We start from the raw sequence: 13,086 nt of genomic DNA on the forward strand, positions 1-13,086 counted from the left end.
TTGCAAAAAGTTGGATTGTAAGCAGTGACTTCAAGAAGGAAAGAGGAAGACACAGCGAGAGGTGAGGCCTTGTGAGATTTGAAAACAAGCATGAGAATTTTAATCTAAATATAAAACATCTACTGGTTCCTCCTTATCCATCCAACTCATTCCATCCACAAAAAACTCCTTTCTGGAGATTTCAAACATGATTTCTCTTTCACAAATCCATGTTGACTGTTTATTGATCGTCAACATTTTCTAAGTTGCCTGATATCATGCTCTGATTCATACACTCCAGTATTTTACCGACAAAAGCTAGGCTAACTGTCTTATGGTACCCCATGTTCTCTCTTCCCCCGCCTTACATTATGAGGTTATGGAACTGTTATAGAATTTGAGGATTTCCAGAAGATAAATCCCTAAAGACATAGATCCCTGAAAGTTGCCACCCAGGTTGATAGGGTTGTGAAGAAGGCCTATAGAGTGTTGGCCTTTATTGGTAGAGGGATTGAGTTCCGGAGTCAGGAGGTCATGTTGCAGCTGTACAAAACTCTGGTACGGCCGCATTTGGAGTATTGCGTACAGTTCTGGTCACCGCATTATAGGAAGGACGTGGAGGCTTTGGAGCGGGTGCAGAGGAGATTTACCAGGCTGTTGCCGGGTATGGAGGGAAAATCTTATGAGGAAAGGCTGATGGACTTGAGGTTGTTTTCGTTGGAGAGAAGAAGGTTAAGAGGAGACTTAACAGAGGCATACAAAATGATCAGGGGGTTAGATAGGGTGGACAGTGAGAGCCTTCTCCCACGGATGGAAATGGCTGGCACGAGGGGACATAGCTTTAAACTGACGGGTAATAGATATAGGTCAGAGGTCAGTTCTTTATGCAAAGAGTGGTGAGGCCGTGGAATGCCCTACCTGCTACAGTAGTGAACTCGCCAATGTTGAGGGCATTTAAAAGTTTATTGGATAAGCATATGGATGATAATGGCATAGTGTAGGTTAGATGGCTTTTGTTTCGTTGCAACATCATGGGCCGAAGGGCCTGTACTGCGCTGTATCGTTCTATGTTCTAAAGCCAATGCATCCAAATCTCTGCAACTACCTCTTTTATGGTGCAGGTCATTAAGTCCAAGGGATTTTTCATCACTTAGTTCCATTTTTATCTGGCATTTTACTCATACTGATGCTGGTTGCTCATTCTCACTCGACTCTTTAGCTCCCCATTAGTGAGTCATAGAGTCACCAGGGCACAGAAGTCCATTCAGTCCCTCTGGTCCACTCTCTTCCTCTATAGAATAATCCAGTCAGTTCCATCACCCTCACTAAACCCATAGTCCTGTAAATTTATTTCCTTCAAATAAACTGCCCCCTCAGGGGGCAGCCGGGTAGTACAGTGGTTAGAACAGTTGCTTCACAGCTCCAGGGTCTCAGGTTCGATTCCCGGTTTGGGTCACTGTCTGTGCGGCGTCTGCAAGTTCTCCCTGTGTCGGCATGGCTTTCCTCTGGGTGCTCCGGTTTCCTTCCACAGTTCAAAGATGCGCATGTTAGGTGGATTGGCCATGCTAAATTGTCCAAAAAGGTTGGGTGGGGTTATTGGGTAATGGGGATAGAGTGGGGGTGTGGGCTTGGGTAGGGTGCTCTTTCCAAGGGCCAGTGCAGACTCGATGGGCCGAATGACCTCTTTCTGCACTGTAAATTCTATGAAATTATTCTATGAACTATTCATCCAATTTCCTTCTGAAATTGTCTGTGTTGAGTTTGCACGTTCTTCCCATGTCTGCGTGGATGTCCTCCATGTGCTCAGGTTTCCTCCCACAGCATGCTAGGTGGATTAGCCATGATTAATGTGCGCAAATTCATGGAGATAGGGAAGGTGAGTGGGCTCGACAGAGTGCTCTTTTGGAGGGTCAGTACAGACTCAATGGGCCGAATAGATTCCTCCTGCACCATAAGGATTCTATGAAAATGACAGAACAGTTCCATAAAGGTTTAGCCGTACTTACCTGCTTCTGAAATCAACATTTATATTCATGAAACCTAAGATCCATATGATTTGTCAACTATTCTCTCAATGTATCCCATCACTTTGGTCCCTCTGTCTCTGCAGATTCTTTAGTGGTGTGCAATCAAGTTTATATTTTCTCTTCATATTCCTTCTACCAAAATGCATCACTTCACATTAATAAAAGCTTTATTTGGTGGCTACACTAACGTGTGATGGGGCGAATCAAGTTCCCAACTGGCAAAGCTTTCAAAGAATGTACATAAGATAGGGGAAAACAACATCATTATGGTGTTTTCAAAGAAAGTTAGTGAATGCCCAGGAGGAATGGACAATCTCCTCTTCATCAAGTGAGAATGATGTATCTGTGGGCCTTGGCCATCTGGGAAATGGCCGGTTCCCACACACAAACGAGGGGCCTATTTCGGACTAATTCCATTGGATTATGTGCTGTGTCACAGTTGTCCAAATGGAAGTAAAGTCAAAAAGGTTACGGTGCTGACTGGACGATGGACAGTTTAAAGATATTGGCTGTGCAGTGATGGGGATACAGCACTGACTGGACAATGGGAAGTTTAAAGATACTGGCTGTGCAGTGATGGGGTTACGATGCTGACAGGACTATGGGCAGTTTAAAGATACTGGCTGTGCAGTGATGGGGTTACAGCACTGACTGGACGATGGGCAGTTTAAAGATATTGGCTGTGCAGTGATGGGGTTACGATGCTGACTGGACGATGGGAAGTTTAAAGATACTGGCTGTGCAGTGATGGGGTTACGATGCTGACTGGACTATGGGCAGTTTAAAGATATTGGCTGTGCAGTGATGGGGTTACGGCAATGACTGGACGATGGGCAGTTTAAAGATATTGGCTGTGCAGTGATGGGGTTACGATGCTGACTGGACTATGGGCAGTTTAAAGATATTGGCTGTGCAGTGATGGGGTTACGATGCTAACTGGATTTTGGGCAGTTTAAAGATATTGGCTGTGCAGTGATGGGGTTACGATGCTGACTGGACTATGGGCAGTTTAAAGATATTGGCTGTGCAGTGATGGGGTTACGATGCTAACTGGACGATGGGCAGCTTAAAGATATTGGTTGTGCAGTGATGGGGTTACGATGCTGACTGGACGATGGGCAGTTTCAAGATGCTGGCTGTGCAGTGATGGGGTTACGGTGCTGACTGGACGATGGACAGTTTAAAGACACTGGCTGTGCAGAGATGGGGTTACGATGCTGACTGGACGATGGGCAGTTTAAAGATACTGGCTGTGCAGAGATGGGGTTACGGTGCTGACTGGACGATGGGCAGTTTAAAGATACTGGCTGTGCAGTGAAGGGGTTACGATGCTGACTGGATGATGGGCAGTTTAAAGATACTGTCAGTGCAGTGATGGGGTTACGATGCTGACTGGATGATGGGCAGTTTAAAGATACTGGCTGTGCAGTGATGGGGTTACAATGCTGACTGGACTATGGGCAGTTTAAAGATACTGGCTGTGCAGTGATGGGGTTACGATGCTGACTGGACGATGGGCAGTTTAAAGATATTGGCTGTGCAGTGATGGTGTTACGATGCTGACTGGACGATGGGCAGTATAAAGATACTGGCTGTGCAGTGATGGGGTTACGATGCTGACTGGACGATGGACAGTTTAAAGATATTGGTTGTGCAGTGATGGGGTTACGGTGCTGACTGGACGATGGGCAGTTTAAAGATATTGGCTGTGCAGTGATGGGGTTACGATGCTGACTGGACGATGGGCAGTTTAAAGATATTGGCTGTGCAGTGATGGGGTTACGATGCTGACTGGACTATGGGCAGTTTAAAGATACTGGCTGTGCAGTGATGGGGTTACGATGCTGGCTGGACGATGGACAGTTTAAAGATATTGGTTGTGCAGTGATGGGGTTACGATGCTGACTGGACGAGGGGCAGCTTAAAGATATTGGCTGTGCAGTGATGGGGTTACGATGCTGACTGGACGATGGACAGTTTAAAGATATTGGTTGTGCAGTGATGGGGTTAATATGCTGACTGGACGATGGGCAGCTTAAAGATATTGGCTGTGCAGTGATGGGGTTACGGTGCTGACTGGACGATGGACAGTTTAAAGATATTGGTTGTGCAGTGATGGGGTTACAGCACTGACTGGACGATGGGCAGTTTAAAGATACTGACTGTGCAGTGATGGGGTTACGATGCTGACTGGACGATGGGCAGTTTAAAGATATTGGTTGTACAGTGATGGGGTTACAGCACTGACTGGACGATGGCAGTTTAAAGATATTGGTTGTGCAGTGATGGGGTTACGATGCAGACTGGACGATGGGCAGTTTAAAGATACTGGTTGTGCAGTGATGGGGTTACGATGCTGACTGGACGATGGGCAGTTTAAAGATACTGGCTGTGCAGTGATGAGGTTAGGATGCTGACTGGACGATGGGCAGTTTAAAGATACTGGCTGTGCAGAGATGGGGTTACGATGCTGACTGGACGATGGACAGTTTAAGATACAGGCTGTGCAGTGATGGGGTTACGATGCTGACTGGACTATGGGCAGTTTAAGATACAGGCTGTGCAGTGATGGGGTTACGATGCTGACTGAACGATGGGCAGTTTAAAGATATTGGCTGTGCAGTAATGGGGTTACGGTGCTGTCTGAACTATGGACAGTTTAAAGATATTGGCTGTACAGTGATGGGGTTACGATGCTGACATGACGATGGGCAGTTTAAAGATATTGGCTGTGCAGTGATGGGGTTACGGTGCTGTCTGGGCTATGGGCAGTTTAAAGATACTGACTGTGCAGTGATGGGGTTACGATGCTGACTGGACGATGGGCAGTTTAAAGATATTGGCTGTGCAGTGATGGGGTTACGATGCTGACTGGACTATGGGCAGTTTAAAGATAGTGGCTGTGCAGTGATGGGGTTACGATGCTGACTGGACAATGGCAGTTTAAAGATATTGGCTGTGCAGTGATGGGGTTACGATGCTGACTGGACTATGGGCAGTTTAAAGATATTGGCTGTGCAGTGATGGGGTTACGATGCTGACTGGACTATGGGCAGTTTTAAGATACAGGCTGTGCAGTGATGGGGTTACGATGCTGACTGGACTATGGGCAGTTTAAAGATATTGGCTGTGCAGTGATGGGGTTACGATGCTAACTGGATTTTGGGCAGTTTAAAGATATTGGCTGTGCAGTGATGGGGTTACGATGCTGACTGGACTATGGGCAGTTTAAAGATATTGGCTGTGCAGTGATGGGGTTACGATGCTAACTGGACGATGGGCAGCTTAAAGATATTGGTTGTGCAGTGATGGGGTTACGATGCTGACTGGACGATGGGCAGTTTCAAGATGCTGGCTGTGCAGTGATGGGGTTACGGTGCTGACTGGACGATGGACAGTTTAAAGACACTGGCTGTGCAGAGATGGGGTTACGATGCTGACTGGACGATGGGCAGTTTAAAGATACTGGCTGTGCAGAGATGGGGTTACGGTGCTGACTGGACGATGGGCAGTTTAAAGATACTGGCTGTGCAGTGAAGGGGTTACGATGCTGACTGGATGATGGGCAGTTTAAAGATACTGTCTGTGCAGTGATGGGGTTACGATGCTGACTGGATGATGGGCAGTTTAAAGATACTGGCTGTGCAGTGATGGGGTTACAATGCTGACTGGACTATGGGCAGTTTAAAGATACTGGCTGTGCAGTGATGGGGTTACGATGCTGACTGGACGATGGGCAGTTTAAAGATATTGGCTGTGCAGTGATGGTGCTACGATGCTGACTGGACGATGGGCAGTATAAAGATACTGGCTGTGCAGTGATGGGGTTACGATGCTGACTGGACGATGGACAGTTTAAAGATATTGGTTGTGCAGTGATGGGGTTACGGTGCTGACTGGACGATGGGCAGTTTAAAGATATTGGATGTGCAGTGATGGGGTTACGATGCTGACTGGACGATGGGCAGTTTAAAGATATTGGCTGTGCAGTGATGGGGTTACGATGCTGACTGGACTATGGGCAGTTTAAAGATACTGGCTGTGCAGTGATGGGGTTACGATGCTGGCTGGACGATGGACAGTTTAAAGATATTGGTTGTGCAGTGATGGGGTTACGATGCTGACTGGACGAGGGGCAGCTTAAAGATATTGGCTGTGCAGTGATGGGGTTACGATGCTGACTGGACGATGGACAGTTTAAAGATATTGGTTGTGCAGTGATGGGGTTACGATGCTGACTGGACGATGGGCAGCTTAAAGATATTGGCTGTGCAGTGATGGGGTTACGGTGCTGACTGGACGATGGACAGTTTAAAGATATTGGTTGTGCAGTGATGGGGTTACAGCACTGACTGGACGATGGGCAGTTTAAAGATATTGGCTGTGCAGTGATGGGGTTACAGCACTGACTGGACGATGGGCAGTTTAAAGATACTGACTGTGCAGTGATGGGGTTACGATGCTGACTGGACGATGGGCAGTTTAAAGATATTGGTTGTACAGTGATGGGGTTACAGCACTGACTGGACGATGGCAGTTTAAAGATATTGGTTTTGCAGTGATGGGGTTACGATGCAGACTGGACGATGGGCATTTTAAAGATACTGGTTGTGCAGTGATGGGGTTACGATGCTGACTGGACGATGGGCAGTTTAAAGATACTGGCTGTGCAGTGATGGGGTTAGGATGCTGATTGGACGATGGGCAGTTTAAAGATACTGGCTGTGCAGTGATGGGGTTACGGTGCTGACTGGACGATGGGCAGTTTAAAGATATTGGCTGTGCAGTGATGGGGTTACGATGCTGACTGGACGATGGGCAGTTTAAAGATAGTGGCTGTGCAGAGATGGGGTTACGATGCTGACTGGACGATGGACAGTTTAAGATACAGGCTGTGCAGTGATGGGGTTACGGTGCTGACTGGACGATGGGCAGTTTAAAGATATTGGCTGTGCAGTGATGGGGTTACGATGCTGACTGAACGATGGGCAGTTTAAAGATATTGGCTGTGCAGTGATGGGGTTACGGTGCTGTCTGAACTATGGACAGTTTAAAGATATTGGCTGTACAGTGATGGGGTTACGATGCTGACATGACGATGGGCAGTTTAAAGATATTGGCTGTTCAGTGATGGGGTTACGGTGCTGACTGGACTATGGGCAGTTTAAGATACAGGCTGTGCAGTGATGGGGTTACGGTGCTGACTGGACATTTGGCAGTTTAAAGATCCTGACTGTGCATGATGGGGTTACGATGCTGACTGGACTATGGGCAGTTTAAAGATACTGGCTGTGCAGTGATGGGGTTACGATGCTGTCTGGACTATGGGCAGTTTAAAGATATTGGCTGTGCAGTGATAGGGTTACGGTGCTGACTGGACTATGGGCAGTTTTAAGATACTGGCTGTGCAGTGATGGGGTTACGATGCTGACTGGACTATGGGCAGTTTAATGATACTGGCTGTGCAGTAATGGGGTTACGATGCTGACTGGACTATGGGCAGTTTAAAGATACTGGCTGTGCAGTAATGGGGTTACGATGCTGACTGGACTATGGGCAGTTTAATGATACTGGCTGTGCAGTAATGGGGTTACGATGCTGACCGGACTATGGGCAGTTTAAGATACAGGCTGTGCAGTGATGGGGTTACGATGCTGACTGGACGATGGGCAGTTTAAAGATATTGGCTGTGCAGTGATGGGGTTACAGCACTGACTGGACGATGGGCAGTTTAAAGATATTGGCTGTGCAGTGATGGGTTTACGATGCTGACTGGACAATGGGCAGTTTAATGATACTGGCTGTGCAGTAATGGGGTTACGATGGCGACTGGATATGGGCAGTTTAATGATACTGGCTGTGCAGTAATGGGGTTACGATGCTGACTGGAGTATGGGCAGTTTAAAGATATTGGCTGTGCAGTAAAGGGGTTACGATGCTGACTGGACTATGGGCAGTTTAATGATACTGGCTGTGCAGTGATGAGGTTACGATGCTGACTGGTCGATGGGCAGTTTAAAGATATTGGCTGTGCAGTGAAGGGGTTACAGCACTGACTGGACGATGGGCAGTTTAAAGATATTGGTAGTGCAGTGATGGGGTTACGATGCTGACTGGACGATGGGCAGTTTAAAGATATTGGCTGTGCAGTGATGGGGTTACGATGCTGACTGGACGATGGGCAGTTTAAAGATATTGGCTGTGCAGTGATGGGGTTACGGTGCTGACTGGACGATGGGCAGTTTAAAGATACTGGCTGTGCAGTGATGGGGTTACGATGCTGACTGGATATGGGCAGTTTAAAGATATTGGCTGTGCAGTGATGGGGTTACAGCACTGACTGGACAATGGGCAGTTTAAAGACACTGGCTATGCAGTGAAGGGGTTACGATGCTGACTGGACGATGGGCAGTTTAAAGATATTGGCTGTGCAGTGATGGGGTTACGATGCTGACTGAATATGGGCAGTTTAAAGATACTGGCTGTGCAATGATGGGGTTACAGCACTGACTGGACGATGGGCAGTTTAAAGATATTGGCTGTGCAGTGATGGGGTTACGATGCTGACTGGACGATGGGCAGTTTAAAGATATTGGCTGTGCACTGATGGGGTTACGAAGCTGACTGGATATGGGCAGTTTAAAGATATTGGCTGTGCACTGATGGGGTTACGATGCTGACTGGACAATGGGCAGTTTAAAGATATTGGCTGTGCAGTGATGGGGTTACGATGCTGACTGGACTATGGGCAGTTTAAAGATATTGGCTGTGCATTAATGGGGTTACGGCACTGACTGGACTATGGGTAGTTTAAAGGTACTGGCTGTGCAGTGAAGGGGTTACGATGCTGACTGGATGATGGGCAGTTTAAAGATATTGGCTGTGCAGTGATGGGGTTACGGTGCTGTCTGAACTATGGACAGTTTAAAGATATTGGCTGTGCAGTGATGGGGTTACGGTGCTGTCTGAACTAATGACAGTTTAAAGATATTGGCTGTACAGTGATGGGGTTACGGTGCTGACTGGACGATGGACAGGTTAAAGATATTGGCTGTGCAGAGATGGGGTTACAGTACTGACTGGACTATGGACAGTTTAAAGATATTGGCTGTGCAGTGATGGGGTTACGGTGCTGTCTGAACTAATGACAGTTTAAAGATATTGGCTGTACAGTGATGGGGTTACGGTGCTGACTGGACGATGGACAGGTTAAAGATATTGGCTGTGCAGTGATGGGGGTACGATGCTGACTGGACTGTGGGCAGTTTAAAGATACTGGCTGTGCAGTGATGGGGTTACGATACTGACTGGACGATGGACAGTTTAAAGATACTGGCTGTGCAGTGATGGGGCTACGATGCTGACTGGACTATGGGCAGTTTAAGATACAGGCTGTGCAGTGATGGGGTTACGATGCTGACTGGACTATGGGCTGTTTAAGATACAGGCTGTGCAGTGATGGGGTTACGATGCTGACTGGACGTTTGGCAGTTTAAAGATATTGGCTGTGCAGTGATGGGGTTACGATGCTGACTGGACTATGGGCAGTTTAAGATACAGGCTGTGCAGTGATGGGGTTACGGTGCTGACTGGACGTTTGGCAGTTTAAAGATCCTGACTGTGCATGATGGGGTTACGATGCTGACTGGACTATGGGCAGTTTAAAGATACTGGCTGTGCAGTGATGGGGTTACGATGCTGTCTGGACTATGGGCAGTTTAAAGATATTGGCTGTGCAGTGATAGGGTTACGGTGCTGACTGGACTATGGGCAGTTTTAAGATACTGGCTGTGCAGTGATGGGGTTACGATGCTGACTGGACTATGGGCAGTTTAAAGATACTGACTGTGCAGTGATGGGGTTACGATGCTGACTGGACGATGGGCAGTTTAAAGATATTGGCTGTGCAGTGATGGGGTTACGACGCTGACTGGACTATGGGCAGTTTAAAGATACTGACTGTGCAGTGATTGGGTTACGATGCTGACTGGACTATGGGCAGTTTAAAGATATTGGCTGTGCAGTGATGGGGTTACGGTGCTGACTGGACTATGGGCAGTTTAAAGATACTGGCTGTGCAGTGATGGGGTTACGATGCTGTCTGGACGATGGGCAGTTTAAAGATATTGGCTGTGCAGTGATAGGGTTACGATGCTGACTGGACGATGGGCAGTTTAAAGATATTGGCTGTGCAGTGATGGGGTTACAGTACTGACTGGACTATGGACAGTTTAAAGATATTGGCTGTGCAGTGATGGGGTTACGGTGCTGTCTGAACTTATGACAGTTTAAAGATATTGGCTGTACAGTGATGGGGTTACGATGCTGACTGGACGATGGACAGTTTAAAGATATTGGCTGTGCAGTGATGGGGGTACGATGCTGACTGGACTATGGGCAGTTTAAAGATACTGGCTGTGCAGTGATGGGGTTACGATACTGACTGGACGATGGACAGTTTAAAGATACTGGCTGTGCAGTGATGGGGTTACGATGCTGTCTGGACTATGGGCAGTTTAAAGATATTGGCTGTGCAGTGATAGGGTTACGGTGCTGACTGGACTATGGGCAGTTTTAAGATACTGGCTGTGCAGTGATGGGGTTACGATGCTGACTGGACTATGGGCAGTTTAATGATACTGGCTGTGCAGTAATGGGGTTACGATGCTGACTGGACTATGGGCAGTTTAAAGATACTGGCTGTGCAGTAATGGGGTTACGATGCTGACTGGACTATGGGCAGTTTAATGATACTGGCTGTGCAGTAATGGGGTTACGATGCTGACCGGACTATGGGCAGTTTAAGATACAGGCTGTGCAGTGATGGGGTTACGATGCTGACTGGACGATGGGCAGTTTAAAGATATTGGCTGTGCAGTGATGGGGTTACAGCACTGACTGGACGATGGGCAGTTTAAAGATATTGGCTGTGCAGTGATGGGTTTACGATGCTGACTGGACAATGGGCAGTTTAATGATACTGGCTGTGCAGTAATGGGGTTACGATGCTGACTGGATATGGGCAGTTTAATGATACTGGCTGTGCAGTAATGGGGTTACGATGCTGACTGGAGTATGGGCAGTTTAAAGATATTGGCTGTGCAGTAAAGGGGTTACGATGCTGACTGGACTATGGGCAGTTTAATGATACTGGCTGTGCAGTGATGAGGTTACGATGCTGACTGGTCGATGGGCAGTTTAAAGATATTGGCTGTGCAGTAATGGGGTTACGATGCTGACTGGACGATGGGCAGTTTAAAGATATTGGCTGTGCAGTGATGGGGTTACGATGCTGACTGGACGATGGGCAGTTTAAAGATATTGGCTGTGCAGTGATGGGGTTACGATGCTGACTGGACGATGGGCAGTTTAAAGATATTGGCTGTGCAGTGATGGGGTTACGGTGCTGACTGGACGATGGGCAGTTTAAAGATACTGGCTGTGCAGTGATGGGGTTACGATGCTGACTGGATATGGGCAGTTTAAAGATATTGGCTGTGCAGTGATGGGGTTACAGCACTGACTGGACAATGGGCAGTTTAAAGACACTGGCTATGCAGTGAAGGGGTTACGATGCTGACTGGACGATGGGCAGTTTAAAGATATTGGCTGTGCAGTGAAGGGGTTACAGCACTGACTGGACGATGGGCAGTTTAAAGATATTGGTAGTGCAGTGATGGGGTTACGATGCTGACTGGACGATGGGCAGTTTAAAGATATTGGCTGTGCAGTGATGGGGTTACGATGCTGACTGGACGATGGGCAGTTTAAAGATATTGGCTGTGCAGTGATGGGGTTACGGTGCTGACTGGACGATGGGCAGTTTAAAGATACTGGCTGTGCAGTGATGGGGTTACGATGCTGACTGGATATGGGCAGTTTAAAGATATTGGCTGTGCAGTGATGGGGTTACAGCACTGACTGGACAATGGGCAGTTTAAAGACACTGGCTATGCAGTGAAGGGGTTACGATGCTGACTGGACGATGGGCAGTTTAAAGATATTGGCTGTGCAGTGATGGGGTTACGATGCTGACTGAATATGGGCAGTTTAAAGATACTGGCTGTGCAATGATGGGGTTACAGCACTGACTGGACGATGGGCAGTTTAAAGATATTGGCTGTGCAGTGATGGGGTTACGATGCTGACTGGACGATGGGCAGTTTAAAGATATTGGCTGTGCACTGATGGGGTTACGGTGCTGTCTGAACTATGGACAGTTTAAAGATATTGGCTGTGCAGTGATGGGGTTACAGTACTGACTGGACTATGGGCAGTTTAAAGATATTGGCTGTGCAGTGATGGGGTTACGGTGCTGTCTGAACTAATGACAGTTTAAAGATATTGGCTGTACAGTGATGGGGTTACGGTGCTGACTGGACGATGGACAGTTTAAAGATATTGGCTGTGCAGTGATGGGGGTACGATGCTGACTGGACTATGGGCAGTTTAAAGATACTGGCTGTGCAGAGATGGGGTTACGGTGCTGTCTGAACTAATGACAGTTTAAAGATATTGGCTGTACAGTGATGGGGTTACGGTGCTGACTGGACGATGGACAGTTTAAAGATATTGGCTGTGCAGTGATGGGGGTACGATGCTGACTGGACTATGGGCAGTTTAAAGATACTGGCTGTGCAGTGATGGGGTTACGATACTGACTGGACGATGGACAGTTTAAAGATACTGGCTGTGCAGTGATGGGGCTACGATGCTGACTGGACTATGGGCAGTTTAAGATACAGGCTGTGCAGTGATGGGGTTACGATGCTGACTGGACTATGGGCTGTTTAAGATACAGGCTGTGCAGTGATGGGGTTACGATGCTGACTGGACGTTTGGCAGTTTAAAGATATTGGCTGTGCAGTGATGGGGTTACGATGCTGACTGGACTATGGGCAGTTTAAGATACAGGCTGTGCAGTGATGGGGTTACGGTGCTGACTGGACGTTTGGCAGTTTAAAGATCCTGACTGTGCATGATGGGGTTACGATGCTGACTGGACTATGGGCAGTTTAAAGATACTGGCTGTGCAGTGATGGGGTTACGATGCTGTCTGGACTATGGGCAGTTTAAAGAT

The 13,086-nt window shown here is 47.6% G+C and overlaps 1 protein-coding gene across 8 annotated transcripts in view; it reads left to right on the forward strand.

The window, feature by feature from the left end:
- Positions 1-13,086, forward strand: part of LOC140390078 (kyphoscoliosis peptidase-like) — a 930,728-nt gene that overhangs the window by 799,420 nt on the left and 118,222 nt on the right. The gene's annotated exons all lie outside the window — the stretch shown is intronic.

The sequence above is a fragment of the Scyliorhinus torazame genome, chromosome 14, assembly GCF_047496885.1.
Source record: "Scyliorhinus torazame isolate Kashiwa2021f chromosome 14, sScyTor2.1, whole genome shotgun sequence".
Lineage (NCBI taxonomy): Eukaryota > Metazoa > Chordata > Chondrichthyes > Carcharhiniformes > Scyliorhinidae > Scyliorhinus > Scyliorhinus torazame.